Genomic DNA, 15,346 nt, shown 5'->3' with positions numbered 1-15,346 from the left:
TTATAGTCATAAACATCTAGCAAACCAACCAGAAAATAAAAACTGATTTTCAATTGGTTGGCCAAGACCAAAAAAGAGAGGAATACCTAGTGCAAAATCATATCTCTAATAACTACTGTTGGATTTAGAGCACACACATGCTAAACTTATTTTAAAATATCTTCTCATCAAAGATTTGAGGTTGGACCTGAAAAAATTATATCAGAAGTGAAAATAATTATGTGGTCTGACCAGCGTGGATCACACAAAGTAAGTGTATACTATGTATAAAGTAGATAAACTACGAGGTCCTGCTGTATAGCAGAGGCAACTATATTCAATACCTTGTAATAACCTATAAAGGAAACGGATCTGAAAAAGAAATATATATATCTGAATCTCTTGGCTGTACACCTGAAACACAACATTGTCAATCAACTACACTTCAAGTAAAACAAAACAAAACAAAACAAAGTAACTGTAAAGGGAAGTATAGTTTTATAAATTCACCTCTGATATCCAATGGACCAACTGAAAGACAACAGAAAGTACAACTTTCTAGGAGACAGGACATGGCCAGCAAACAAGGCCATTACCCTCGGTAACGGTCATACCTGCCAAAAAATATACAGACTAGCCTGCATTCACGAATACATAGCAATTCTTCATTTATCTGGCATTGTTAGGCAATGAGGTATTGTATGTTAGGAGAAGTTTTTTTAAATGACAAATTGAAGAGGAGTTATTTTAACCTTCACTCGGTAATTTTTTTCTAAAATTAAGAAATGTATCCACTGGTGTATCTAATGTTTCCGTGATAACTCGGGGTCATCAGTTCAATCAAGGTTTGCATGAATAATGCAAATGGAAACAAGACAAGTATGTTTACTGAAACTGAAAATGACATGGCACTGGCTGGAATAACTGATGAGAGAGCAAGAAAAAAGCAAAAATGAAAACAAACCGTGATCAAGAAACAATCAGTCAAGTTCTGACCTTCTGTACTTAGTTTCAAAAAGAGATACCACAAATCCCAGCGACAGACTCCAGCATCATTAGCTGTCTTTCTCCTTTGTTTCCACCTTCCTTTCCTTTCCCTTCTATCCTAGATTGTTCCAGGCAGTGCTTATAGCTGCTTGCAAGACAAATTCTAATACTTGCTTTCTCTCACACAAACTTCACAATATGTCCATGTGATAAATAGTGTGGAGGTAAAAGACAATTCATCACAGGCACATCGCCTATGAAAATAAAATTAGAAACTAACTTCTAAACATGCAGAGAGAAGGGCATGGTGTCAGGCACTAATTTCCTTGCGAATTCCTCTCCATTTCTAATAGACGTTCTACTTTATCAAGATCCCTTTTTATTGGTGTCCCATTCCAGACTGCTCCACTCCGCCCATCCTCATCCTGTAAAATACATTCACACTCTTTTGTGACCCTACTTATTTGCCGATTAAATAATCAGTCATAGAACTGTCAGAATTAAATACAGAGTGAAATTAAAATACTGGAGTCACTTGGAGGGTTTAAGCAGCTCCACCAGAAAATACTGGGCATGGATTTAAAAGAGGTTGCGTGGGACTTGCTCTTGTCCAAGTTCTTTCTCAAGAAGTATCTGAAATAAGCCTAAATTCAGAGTTAATCAGACTGGCCTGCTTTCTCAGGTGGACTGGAACTCATTGCTCTTTCCCCTCCACTCCCTGATGTCAGTGGCACTTTCCGGAGATGAGGTGGACTTCTCTGCCTACTGCAGAAGCTCAGTTCCCCCCGGGCCCACTCCCCATCTGAATCCCACACTGGAGGCCAGATGCCAGCCTTCCCAGAACATTCGTGGTCTCCTTTCAGTTTTTGACCTGCTCAGATTGAGTCCCTGTAGACTCTTTCTCAGCTTGAAACCTGATCTTCAACCCCTTTCCCTGACCTTGATGGTAACCTGCCTACTTTAGGCCTCAGGTGCTTTAGCTATAAAATGATATATTTGTCCTTAATTCTAAAGTCTTCTTTCTAAGGCTCTACAATGTGGTAGCTCCTTGAAAATGTTTCTCTTTGCTGGTTTTAATTTTGTAGAGAATTAAAACCCCAGCCACTCTAAAAGACAGTAACTTGCATTGGATAAGGAAAGTGTGCTCTTGTAGTTAGATTAACAGGGATGGAAGACGACTTAGTATGTTTTAAGATACTCATGATCCGTTCTTGTGAGAGTCGGGGGAAGAGAGTTAATAAAATACCAAACGATTGTGACAAATTAAGTTCACCAAGATGTAGCTGATTAGTTACTACTTGAATAAGCCACACAAATCCAATTCAAGTTGTCCTTTATTCTTCTAAGAAGGATCCCAGTGAACTGAGTCCCATGTTCAGTAACTCCACGTTCAATGGCTTAGTCTGTAAAAACTGTTATGTTGCTGGAAGAAGAAATATTGCCCATCAGTCCTAATTGATGTCTACCTATCACGCACATTTGAAATAAATTTATTACTTTGACTGATCTCAGTGTAATACATTCCAAAGGGGCAACGAGCACATGAAAAGTTATGAAGTCTCCATCTTCTACACTGAAGTGTGCAATAAATTACGTATTATTTGGCCGTGAAATTCACAAGCCATAGAAACCACGCCATTAGCAATGTATACAGTGGTAAACAGCAGGTAATGAGAATGATATAAAACAAAATAGACTGTGTATGTTGGCACTGCTGCCAATAAAGCAATTATTAAATGCATTCATATGCATCTACGCTAGGTAAGCTCTTTGAGGGCAATTGCTATGAATTCTACATACCTGTCAGGATACTATATATAGCCCACTTTCTAGGGCCTTTATTCAAAGACGCTGAGAAAGGGTTACTCTGGGTAAATTCAGACCTTTTCTCAATATAGAATTTGGTCAACATGCATTCTGAACAGCAAAATTTCACAGTATTTTCCTACACTAATTGCCACCTCAGCAAATGCAGGATTAAGTATAATGGATTATAAGAAGTTAGAAAGGAAAGATGGAAGAAAAGAAGGAAGGTAGAAAAAAGGTGGGTATGGAGTACTTCAACATTTACGTAGAGAGTGGACCTAAAACTAACCTGAGGTTTCCCTGAGCTATTAGCATACGCTATAGAAACTTAAATGAAAAAATAAAAAAAACCAGCAAGGGAAACTCAAAGATTCTTTGTCTTTTCACTTTACTGCATACACACGTCCACCTTAAACAATCTATATGCTTATATCCAATAAGAGAGCATTGTTTTGCAAGGCTATTTGGCTTCTATCAGCATGTAAAGGTCGGACAACTCAACTTTAGCAGAGTTAGCCTTCAGGTGAATAATTGCTTCTTTCAGGTTGCGAGCAGTTGAATTTTCCAGAAATGTTTCCCAAAATTCGAAAACTAAAAGAAGGGTCCTAGGACAGCGTCCTTTAGAAGTTTTATAGTATCAAGGCTTTTGGAGGAAGAGAATCCTTGTCGATTATCAACACAGTGATTCCAAGCAGGTCAATTTTTGCTGAGAATATTATATAACAGAACCCACTTCACCTCCATTATACTGACAATGATCTTCCTTACTTCAACCTTGTGCTTCTTAGTAAAGTTGAAAATACGGAGCCAAGAACAGACAGTGACAATGCCAGAGACTCAGATGTACCTATAGGTGCCTTCAGACAACATCAGCCACCCAGGCTAAAGTCCTGGTTTAAAACATCCCAACATGAATGAATCTCAAAAACCATATGCTGAGCAAGTGAAGCCAGATCAAAAGGGCACCTACTGTATTATTCAACTTACATGAAATTCTAAACTGGGCAAAAGTCATCTCTAAAGATAAAAAGCAGATCCGTGGTGGCCTTGGGGTGGGAGATGGGGATACTTTTGTAAAAGCCTAGGAGGAAACTTTCTAGGGTTTTAGGATTGTTATCTATCTTTATGGGGGTGCTAGTTATACAAATGTATACATTAATTAAAAGTCACCGAACCGTTGACTAAAAATGTCTGCATTTTATTGTATGTAAATGATACCTTAATAAGGTTGATTACAAAATGAACCAAAAATAAAACAAAGCAGAAGAGAAACCTCTCAAGACCTCAAAGGAAATACACTGTTTTCTTCCAGGGTACCAGATTGGAAATGAGGCATTGGTCTGTTCTACCCTCAGATTATCCCTAGGATTATCTAGTCTATTTTAAAGCACTAGAGTCCCCTATCAGGAAAACTCACCCCATGTTTAATTACTTTGATTTCTTCTGTGCCTGTTCTCCCAACACAGTGAAGCCATTCACAGAAGAAAAACCACCTTTTTCCAACTTTGCATCATCACATATTCTTTCCAAAGCTATTATGTATGGAATAAAATTTGGCTACACTTTGTAAAAATCTAGCTTTTTGAGCCTTACAAATCTTAACAGTTAACCTATTGTCTGCACTGGAATTTGCAAAAAAAAATATTTTGAAAAGGAATAGTTGAGACTTGACAATTTTGTTTTTCGTGATTTTCTCTTCCCCTAAGAGAGAAGTGAGTAGGAATGAGAAACACATACATAAAGGAAAAAAAATTATCTTGCTGCCTTTGCATGGTTATAATTTATAGGAGGCCCTTATCAACAATGATCTATTATCAGAATCAATAAAATATAATCTCCATGAAGTCCAGGCCAGGTTATTTGTCTCTTTTTCAGCTATTGCAATACAAACCACATTCATGGATATGCTTCTTGATGATCTTTGTAATACTGGAACAGTTGCCCATTTCCTCATGCCTCTTCACCTTAACTTCAACCTGGTTTTTCACTAATGACCTCACATTTCCTTCTCTAACACTTGGTTGTGGGCCTCTTTTCCAACTCCAACTCGCATTTCACTCTGGAACCAAAGGAAGACTCACACCTTCCTGCTTTTTAGTGGTACCTCAAGGTCATTACCATATTGTGATCACCCTGAAGAATAGCCAGACAATTGTTATTTCAGAGCCATCTGACAGTTTGTAGCTCTAAAAATTAACTAAGGACCGCATTTGTCAAAAATATCCTAGTTTAAGATTTTGGTAATACAGCAACAGTAATTCCAAAGTCATTATGCTACAGTTGCAGATTAAATAGACTAGAAAAAGGAAGCTTGCCAGATGGTGGTTTACATTATCTACAGACTGTCTCGGCTCAAGGTTAACTTCCCTGGGAGAAAACCCATAAACCCAGAATCATCAAAAATAACCTGCACGTGCAGAGGGGAGACAGCTTTGCTTGTCAAATTTTACATTCTTTCTGATCTCTGGGCCCTGGTGATTTATCTCCCATGGAATGGAATAAGGAGGGGAACAAGTAGGGACAGTCCCTTCGAGCAGCGGCCGCATGCCTGGCATGTCCTTACCTGCTTTCAAGGCTGACTGCTTCCCACACATATGTTGCCTTTTTTAAGCCTCAAGCCCTCGATCCTTTGCTGAAATACAATAATTTCATTCCTATGGTTTTCAATACCAAAAACTCAACCTCCAGGAGGGCTAAACTCTAATTTGTACTCCAAACCAAGTAGCAGTGCAGTTCGCTACTACCGAGGCTGAATCCATAAAGACTTCAAGGCCACGTCCAGAAGACAAGTTATTATATATAATACCCTAGAAGATCTGAAACATAATTATCATATACATAGCTGGTCCTTCAGAGCTTTTTATCTATAACATGTTTCTTTGATGAAAGTTATTTAATGTACTGGAGATAACTGTGACTTACTGATCAAATATTTGAATACTTATACTTACCTGGGATTTCATTTCTGCTGAAAGAAAAAGGAAGAACAGGACTCACTAAAAAAAAAAAAAACTTTAGAAATGAAAGTAAAAATCTTATCACACACTATGACTTTTGGAAGCAGCATAGAGGGGCAGTCAACGGTAAAACACTGGTGAAATAGGTCAACACTCTAGGCCAAAAATCCATTATTATTATCATCAGTGACAGTACCACAACTGTGCCCTTCAGAATTAATAATCACTCCTAAGGATCTTCATTTGGCACCAGATGATGCGTTTAAGAGAAACGCTCTGGGAGGTTTTGAATCAGACTTGGTTTTTTGTTAGCCAAGTTACAGGAGAATTTTTAAAGTGGGGGGACGGGAAGAAGGAAACGGACCAGGAAAATAATTTAAGCCATCATCTATAAACCAACAAAGCACTGATAGTTCCAAACATTATGTCAGACACTAAAATGACTGATATAGGTTCAAGTGGTTTATAAAACCTATAAAAAGACTACACCAGCAAAATCCCCATTTATCTGTAGAGTTCAGAAACTAAAACAAGGAATATTTTAGCTTAAAACCTTATCTCAAGAGAATCATATACACTTCACATGAATAAAAATACCTGAAACCAAACATTTTTAAAAGCTCCAATACCCAAAATATAAAGAAAAATATTAATTCAGAAGACTCAATCAATCCATGATAATCACAAAACGGCTGGGCAATCTCTATCTCCCTTCCACACTAACCATCCATCCCATGGAAGACCAAGGGAGATCAGACCTTCCAGACTTACCTTCCAGACCTTCCAGACACCTGGCTGCTGCAAAATTCTATGGAGACTCCTTGTGGAACAGCAGTTTCCCATCTCTTGAGTCTCTCCCTATCGTGATCATGCAGGAAGCAAGTCTGGCTGTGCTATTTCTTATCATTGTCTGTCACCCATCTGCAACATGGTATTGTACAGATAAGGAAAAAGTAGTTCCCTTTCCCCCAGAAGGTTGAGGCTCAGGTACAGGGTAATTCTCCTGTGCACACAGTCCTTATTTAGGCCGACTCAGTGACTTCAACAGGCTTAATCATGTAATCAGGTCTGTTGCCAGCTGCGTAATGCTCCCACATCTGTAGATAGAGCCGCTCTAGGTCCATTGTGTATTGTTTGGTGTTGAACAGAGGGCTAGATGTTCTCTGCTTCCAGACTTTGCCACAAAGTTTCTTCAGGTATTCTAGATCAGTTCCCAGTTTCACAGCTATGTCTTCATATTCTTGTCTATTTTTAGCAATAAGCTCACGACAGCCTAAACAAGTGAGTTGGGAAGCTGCAACTCGGGAAGCAAGAGTCTCTCCTGGCATAGTCACCATGGGTGTCCCTGACCAAAGGACATCCATCCCTGTGGTGTGTCCATTACAGAGTGGCGTGTCCAAGCAGACATCAGCCAGCTGGCCTCTCCAAACATGTTCCTGTTTAGGAGCAACAGGTGAAAAAATGATACGGTTCTGGGGAAGGCCCATGTTTTGTGTGTACTGTTGAATATTAGGTTCTCCTACTGCTGGAAAACGCAACAGCCACAGTACACTATTGGGAACATGCTTCAGAATATTTGCCCACATCTGCAAAGTAGATGGGTCAATTTTATATAACTGATTAAAGTTACAGTACACAATGGCATCTTCCGGTAGCTCGTACTGAGAACGTGTGGTTACAATAATGGTACGGGGAACCTCCTCTCCAGTGGCAGCCTTAATGTTGATCTGGGTAGTTGCCAGTCCATTGCTAGGACTCAATCAATTAATTGTTATCTGAATTTGTCCTCTGTTAATCATTTCAATAACTGCTTCTGCAATAGTATTCATAGGAATGACAGGCATATTAAGAGCTGTATTACTGCTGTCTGCATTGTCTCCTCCATCAGGACATTTCATCTTGACAATCTGCACATCTGGGAAACTATCAAGAAATGCTTTGCGGTCGATGCCATTCAGAAAAATCCGATTGTCATAAATGTGCCCATTGGACTGAAAATCGATGACTGCTTTCTTCTTCAGGTGAGGGAACATATTAGCATGATCACCAATAAAGAAAGTATGGGGCATATAAGCCAGTTTCTCAGAATACTGCTCAGCAACTTCAGCAGGTGAAGTTTCCTGATCAGTGATGATATAATCCATGAAAAGCATGCCACTGGTCCCAGGGTAGCCCAGCCACATTGCCTGAATAGGAGCTGGCCTGAGAGCAAAGAGTTCATTTCGAGCACCCCTGGTATAACCATTCATATTTACAAGGATGTGTATACCATCTTGATGGATGCGATCAGCTGCTTTCCCATTGCATGGAATCTGAGAAAGATCAATGAAATGATGGGCTTCTGCCATCACCTTCGCTCGGAAGTTTGTGCCATCATCTGGGCTCAGGGTATAACAGAATACCTCAAATTTACCAGGATTGTGCATGCCTGGAATAGACTGCATAAGATGAGAAGTAGGATGATTCCCAAAGTCAGAACTCACGTATCCTACACGCAGTCGACCATCACTGAGCTTCAAGTCTTTTGGATGTTCGTACGGTGGTTTATGAAGGACACTGATCTCATCCAAGCAGAGGTTCCCATGGCTCTCAGCAATAGCCTTCTTGAAGCCATGAGAAAGAGGATAGAGCATACTATGATGAGGCTGCACAGAAGGCAACCTATTCCTCTCCAGCTGGTCAGCCACAATGCTGACCAACTTCTTCATTCGCTCATCATAGTCTGTCCAATCACAGACAATCTGCAGGCAATGAGCCAAATCACAATAAGCGTCAGGAAAATCAGGTTCAAGCTTCAGAGCAGTGCGATAAGAAGCAATTGCTTCTGGAATATTCCCTGAATACTTGTGAATGGAAGCCAGATTGCTGTGGGCATCCGCAAGTGCAGGGTTAATCTGAATGGCACGAGTATAACACTGCAAGCCTCCCTGAACATCCTGCATCTCCTTTAGAGTGTTTCCCATGTTACAGTAGGCATCAACAAAGGTAGGACTGATTCGAACAGCCTCCTTATAATGCATCAGAGCTTCCTGCAGTTTTCCCTGCTGCTGCAATACACTTGCTAAATTTGAATGGGCAACAGCAAACTCTGCGAAGACTTCTAATGCTTTACAATACAAGCGAACTGCCTCTTCAAAGTTTCCCTGGTCTCCTTTGATATTGGCTAGGTTATTCAGAGAGTCTGCATGGGTGGGACACAGCCGCAGAGCTGTATTATAACAATCTTCTGCTTCGGCAACACTGCCCTTCTCTTCCAGAGAGTTGGCTAGGTTGCAATAAGCATCAGGGAAATGTGGTTGCAATTCAATAGCTCGCCTGTAGGTGTCTATTGCCAGATCTACCAGTCCTTGCTCATAGTATACACAAGCCAGGTTGGCATGTACCACTGCATGATTTGGGCTCAAGCTTAGGGCACAAAGGTAAGCTGCCACAGCTCTGTCAAAAATCCGTGCCTCTTTCAAGACATTTCCTAAATTGATATAAGCATCCAGAAAATTGGGGTCAAGCGTGACAGCCTTTTCAAAGTGATGAATTGCAAGCCAAATCTCCCCTTGTGCATTGAAAACACAGCCAAGATTACTCCAAGCTACTGCAAAGTTCGGTTGCGTCTCCACTGCTTTCAAATAACATGCCTTGGCTCCTTCCAAGCGACCCAGGGCCTTGAGCAGGTTCCCCAGGTCACTGCGAACACAGTACATATCAGGATTGCACTGAAGAGCAGAGACGTAAGCTTGTACTGCCCCTTCCATGTCGCCTGCTGCTACCAAAGCGGCTGCCAGGTTAATATAACCATCGATGAAATCTGGTTTGAGATGCAATGCATGCCGGTAATGCTCAATTGCTTCCTGCAACTGCCCTCTTTCCTTGTACACATTCCCCAAATTCGAATAGGCTTCTGCCAGAAGAGGGTTCTGTTTAATTGCCAGAGTACTAAAGTGGGCAGATCTGTCCAGCCTTAGACACTGGAAGTGTAGAGATGAAAGTAATAAATGTACGCCAGTATTGTCTGGCTCTTGTCTCCACAGCTGCATGCAGTGTCTCTCAGCTGCCTCAAAATCACCTGATTGATATTCTCGATGTGCCAACTCAGCTAACCCTTGGAAGGAAAGCATACGTTTCGTTGGTTCTGTGCTGTCGGCCACGTTGCCCACGGAAGACGCCATCTGGAGCTTCTGCAGAGAGTGATAAAAGGGGGTAATTGAGTCCCGCTGCCGCCACTACTGGCAAGAATGTTTCTAGAGGTAGCAAATACGAGGGCAGCAGCCGTACCACTGCTTTGACAGGCTTAAGCGGCGGCAACAGTTACAAGCACCAAACCTTAGGAACTCTAGTTGGCCATCTACCTCTCACGCTCTTGAAATCTTAATTCTTAACCCTGCCCTCTTCCACCATTTTTCTCCTAATCAGGGAATAAAAATTACCTATACACTTGCCTTAGAAGAAATCAAAAGTCAGTAGTCCAAACACTTTTCAAAATTTTGTTTTCTGCCCAGTTGGAAAGGAAATACATGATTGACTTTACTTCATCATTCATATAGTCAATGTGGAAAACATTAGGGCCGTGAATTTTAATACAGTAAGATCAGAAAATTTTAAATTGGCCTTCCCAAACCACTAATAAGTAACCGATGTTGTATATAATGTTAAAATCTTAGAGACTGAGTTTGATATTTTAAAAGTTCTGAAAGGATTAGCTAATTTCTCATATTTCTCATGCCTCAAACCTGAGTATTACTTTTTTAAAAATAAATTTATTTATTTTTATTTATTTTTATTTTGGCTGCGTTGGTCTTCAATGCTGCGTGCAGACTTTCTCTAGTTGCGGCGAGTGGGGGCTACTCTTTGTTGCGGTGCCCGGGCTTCTCATCACAGAAGCTTCTATTGTTCTTCCACAACTCTATGGGTTCCTCTTTAGGTCCTATGAAGAACCCTAGAAATTAATTCACGTAATTATAGGTTTTTGCAAAATTGTCAAAAGTGAGATATTTTAACTTCCATCAGGTAAGACCAGCGTCTCTTTCTTTGCCAATTTTCCTTCTATCATATTCTGCTATGTTGGATCATATTGGAATGGCCACAGGCTTTTTTGAAATCTGGCTAAGGAGATTTTCTTTTGTTCTGTGGTTCGCAGACCTCTCACTGTTGTGGCCTCCCCCGTTGTGGAGCACAGGCTCTGGACGCACAGGCTCAGCGGCCATGGCTCACGGGCCTAGCCGCTCCACGGCATGTGGGATCTTCCCAGACCGGGGCACGAACCCATGTCCCCTGCGTCGGCTGGTGGACTCTCAACCACTGCGCCACCAGGGAAGCCCTAAGGAGATGTTTTAAGTGAGGCTATTATGTGATTTTCAGACACCACCATATGTAATTGACTATATACTATCCCATTACAGGAATAACTTCCAGTACTCATACTGACTACTCTACTGACTTAACTAGCACAAGACACAGAAGCATAAGGACAAAACCCACCTTACAATATAGCCATGTCTTGCACTTCACAGCTCTCAAAGCATGTGCGTTTGAAGAAGAAAAAAAGAACTGAAAAGTACAAAACCAGAAGCTATCCTGTGGAAAATTATTTCAATCATCAGGCATGTGAAAGATAAGTCAAAGATTCAGTTTTCATCAATGCTTAGTCAAAACGGAAATTTTCTTCTGTCAAGAATATACTCCAGAGGCTTCCCTGATGGCGCAGTGGTTAAGAAGCCACCTGCCAATGCAGGGGACAAGGGTTTGAGCCCTGGTCCGGGAAGATCCCACATGCCACGGAGCAACTAAGCCGTGGTGCCACAACTACGGAACCTGCGCTCTAGAGCCCGTGAGCCACAACTACTGAGCCTGCGAGCCACAACTACTGAATCCTGCGTGTCTAGCGCCCGTGCTCTGCAACAAGAGAAGCCACCGCAATGAGAAGCCTGTGCACCGCAACAAAAAGTAGCCCACACTCTGTGCAAGTAGAGAAAGCCTGCACACAGCAACGAAGACCCAACACAGCCAAAAATAAATAACTAAATAAAAGAATATACTCCATCAACAATGTGTGTAATGGAATGGTGTGAATATTTTATCAGAATTCCTGTAATGCACAAACCTATAGCAGTACTGAAATCAGTAATGCATTTATAATAGTAAATATTTATGAGGAAGTAACCCATAGAGGTTTTCTCAAAGTTAACAATGAAAATTAATGTGACATTATCAATAACAAATTGTGAAGCTGAAATAAACTTTTCTAAACTATTAATAACTAGAAGCAAATTCTAATCAACCATGTTACAAGAAATCTATGTCTAAAAACTACAAAGTTTATTTCTTAAAATTTGATTTCGAAAATACATAAACTGTCGTATGAGGAGGCAGTTAAAGAATATATAGCTAAAAGAGTGGGGGAAAAGTTTTATAGAGACACATCTGGCAGTATTTCATTTTTAAATGTCATTTTTCTAGATTTTGTGACACCTATAGTATTGATATTTGAAAGCATTTAAAAAATTGTAATTTGAAGATTTGCTACTTCCAGGTAGAATAAAATATTTGGAAGCAAAACAACGTTTCCACTGAGAAAAACAATAAAAGCCAAATAAAATAGCCAGCATTCAATCAAAAAGTTCTAGACAAACCAAGAGATAGAATCATATGACTAAACTTCTAAGAAAAGAACAGATAATACAAAAATATTTATATAAGATATTGTGTATCTTTATCAGGAAAAGTCTTTCTCAAGAAAAGACTTTAAAATCATCAGAATTAATATTATATTTTATTTGTATATTTATATATAGATATTTATATATTTATATGAAGAACTTAAAGATAAAGCCCTAGTTAAGGCAGTGACAATAGCAGTAGCAGTGGGAGTGAAAAGAAATGGTTATATTCAAGCACATTTTGTCAGGAAAAGTCCAAGATCAAATGTCTGACTGCACACATGGGATGGATAGACGGAGTGGGAAAAATCAAAGTTAACTCTAGAGGTTCTAGTGAAGATGGGGTTGCCGTCACCCAACCCAAGGGGCTGCGATCATCCCCAAGGCCTAGGAGACTCAAAGGGAAGGTCATGGTCAGAGGCAAAGTTAATTGGTGGGAAAATAAGACTCCCAGTCTCTCCATCTCCTTATACCAGTTTTTTTTTTAACATCTTTATTGGAGTATATTTGCTTTACAATGGTGTGTTAGTTTCTGCTTTATAACAAAGTAAATCAGTTATACATATGTCCCCATATCTCTTCCCTCGTGCATGTCCCTCCCTCCCACCCTCCCTATCCCACCCCTCTAGGTGGTCACAAAGCACCGAGCGGATCTCCCTGTGCTATGTGGCTGCTTCCCACTAGCTATCTGTTCCTTATACCAGTTTTGTTTTTCTGCTCATATACGTAGCAGCATTTCATTCAAGGGGAAAGTCATTGATCTGACTGGTCAAATTAAACAACATAGTTCAAGGCACATTTACAGTGCTTAGTTCCTCCACAATTTAGAAAGTCACATTCACAATTTCCCTCTTCCTACGCCGCAGAACACATTGGCCATTCCTCCAAAGTTTCCACTCCACAGAGTGGACCAGAGATGACGTTAGCCCAGAACTGAGAGCTTGGCATGAGATGGTGTCAGCCCCACGTAGAGCTCTGGCATAAGTTATAACCCATCCCAACTCTACAGAGAGCTCTGCATGGAATCCTGGGAGTAAACTCAGCCATAATGGGATTCTGTTTTTCATTTGCTTTTCTTCCTTGCTTAACTTTCCCTGGCCACTCTGACAAACAAACTTTCAGGCATTCCTGGGCCACTCACTAACTTTATTCCATTTAATGTCATCCAGACTCCCAAGAAAATTACTAACTATAAGGAGGGAAATTTGGAACATGGTGAGTGTTAGATGCCTGAAATATACAGGTCATTGAATCCAGTTAAGTAGCAAATTATCTGGATCTCAAATATGCCAGTAGAATAGCAGACTAAGCTCAATTTAATGTACTCTTACTGGAGACACACGTAAATTCTGGGTCAATTTTGAAAAAGTTAAAAGCACATAGCAGAGATTAAAAGAAAGGAAGGAACACCTGCATGTTTCAGAAAGTAACAGAGAAATTAAATCCAGAGAAAGAAGAGCGGACTGATGTCTGTGGGTTCCGTTCCTTAGTATAGGCCTTATGTAAATAGGGGCTGGAGCTAGGAATCTAACATTACCTTGAGGCCAGGAATTTAGACTCAGGATGGAACAATATTGAGAAGTTGGTACAGATATCCTACAGAAATTTCATGAGGAACTGCTTAGTCCATTAGGAGGGCCAAGGGAGGTGGTGAGGAAGACTGATATCTCTTGAAAACCTTCAGGTACAGAAAACATCAACACCTCTGAAAAGTAGGCCTGTCCTTCCCAGCGTTGTGATGGCCAGGTTGTCACTAACCTGTAAGGCCCTGTATGAATCAGAAGCTGCAAGGAGAGTAATTCAAAGAAAAACAGATGCAGGATGGGTGTGGCAGTAAATCCTAGGACCCTATCAGAAACAAAATTAAAACCACTCTAAAGGGAAATTTTAACAAACCAGAGCAGATAGAATCCTAACCAGAATAGAATAATAATTCTGAGGAAGTTACTTTAGTTATTTAAGTAATATTCAATGCATTTCCATGGCCAGGCCCTTTAGAAGAATTCTAAAACATATACAAACAATTCGTTTACATCTTATATATCCCACCATCCAGAGCCAAATTCACTTAAGTACTGTACTGGTGGAAATTGAGCAGCACTATGGAGACAATAGAAAGGTGTTTACCATCAAAAAATGTCAAGGTAAGAAAGATAATGTCTAATTTTTAATTATCTTGTGGTTTACTGAAATCTTTTGGAAACCCAAAATAGAGAAAACCTAGGAGGCAATGAAGACTTAAATCTTTAGAGATTTATCAACTCATCTATAAAAGCTTTATTAATCTCTTCTTTTAATACCATTTCTGAGAGCTATAAATGTGTCCAGAGATAGGGTTGAAGAAGCCTGAGAGAATTTCAATTGTTTACTATTCTTGGTCAGCTATTAAGACCTTTCAGGAGCATCTTGATTTTCATGGCATCATCCAACAAAAAGCAGGATATTTTACAGAAAGTCCTGGTCCACTTTTTGGCTTGCTTTTGTAAAACAGACTTTGGAGATTTAGATCAAATGTCATATCAATTGTCCTAGACTGCTTACTATGTGCTTTCATTATAGATTTTAATGTCAATAGAGAAAGGAGAAGGAAAAGTCAGAGGGAAATGAAACAGGTGTACAGACATTTCTCAGAATTCTGGGGGAAGTTGCCTCTATAAGCGGAAAGTTTTTCACCATGGAACTCACAGTGGTTGAACTTCTCATGAAGAATTTTTTTTTCACTACTGAAGAAAACTATGTTTGATTTTACCATAACTGAAATGTTCTCCTGTTTCTACTTCTGAGGTTTGCCCTCAAGACTACTGTTTACCTAATGGAACTGACTCCTATGCATGGAGGAAAAAGTGCACCATTTGAAGGAAAAGCTAAAGGAGTAATATTCAGGTAGCTCCTCATTCCACCAATGAAAATGTACACACAGATTTTCCACTTTACACCTCATTTTCCACCTTATTTTCATGATTTTGA

At 40.0% G+C, this 15,346-nt stretch overlaps 2 protein-coding genes across 6 annotated transcripts in view; one reads left to right on the top strand and one right to left on the bottom strand.

Moving 5' to 3' along the window:
* The window catches only part of LOC125963841 (UDP-N-acetylglucosamine--peptide N-acetylglucosaminyltransferase 110 kDa subunit-like), a 673,346-nt gene that overhangs the window by 253,499 nt on the left and 404,501 nt on the right, over positions 1-15,346 (top strand). The window lies entirely within an intron of this gene.
* Positions 1-15,346, bottom strand: part of LOC117203448 (UDP-N-acetylglucosamine--peptide N-acetylglucosaminyltransferase 110 kDa subunit-like) — a 110,734-nt gene that overhangs the window by 72,784 nt on the left and 22,604 nt on the right. For 3 of the 5 annotated variants that reach the window (XR_007476265.1, XR_007476266.1, XR_007476264.1), the window contains exon 1: positions 6,501-7,153. The exons of the other annotated variants lie outside the window; for them this stretch is intronic. The gene's annotated coding sequence lies outside the window, so the exon portion shown is untranslated. Of the gene's footprint in view, positions 1-6,500; positions 7,154-15,346 lie in introns of those variants that run through there. 5 annotated transcript variants of the gene reach the window in all.

Source organism: Orcinus orca, chromosome 3, assembly GCF_937001465.1.
Source record: "Orcinus orca chromosome 3, mOrcOrc1.1, whole genome shotgun sequence".
Lineage (NCBI taxonomy): Eukaryota > Metazoa > Chordata > Mammalia > Artiodactyla > Delphinidae > Orcinus > Orcinus orca.
Note: the sequence above shows the minus strand (reverse complement) of the source record. Positions and strands in the feature narration are given on the sequence as shown.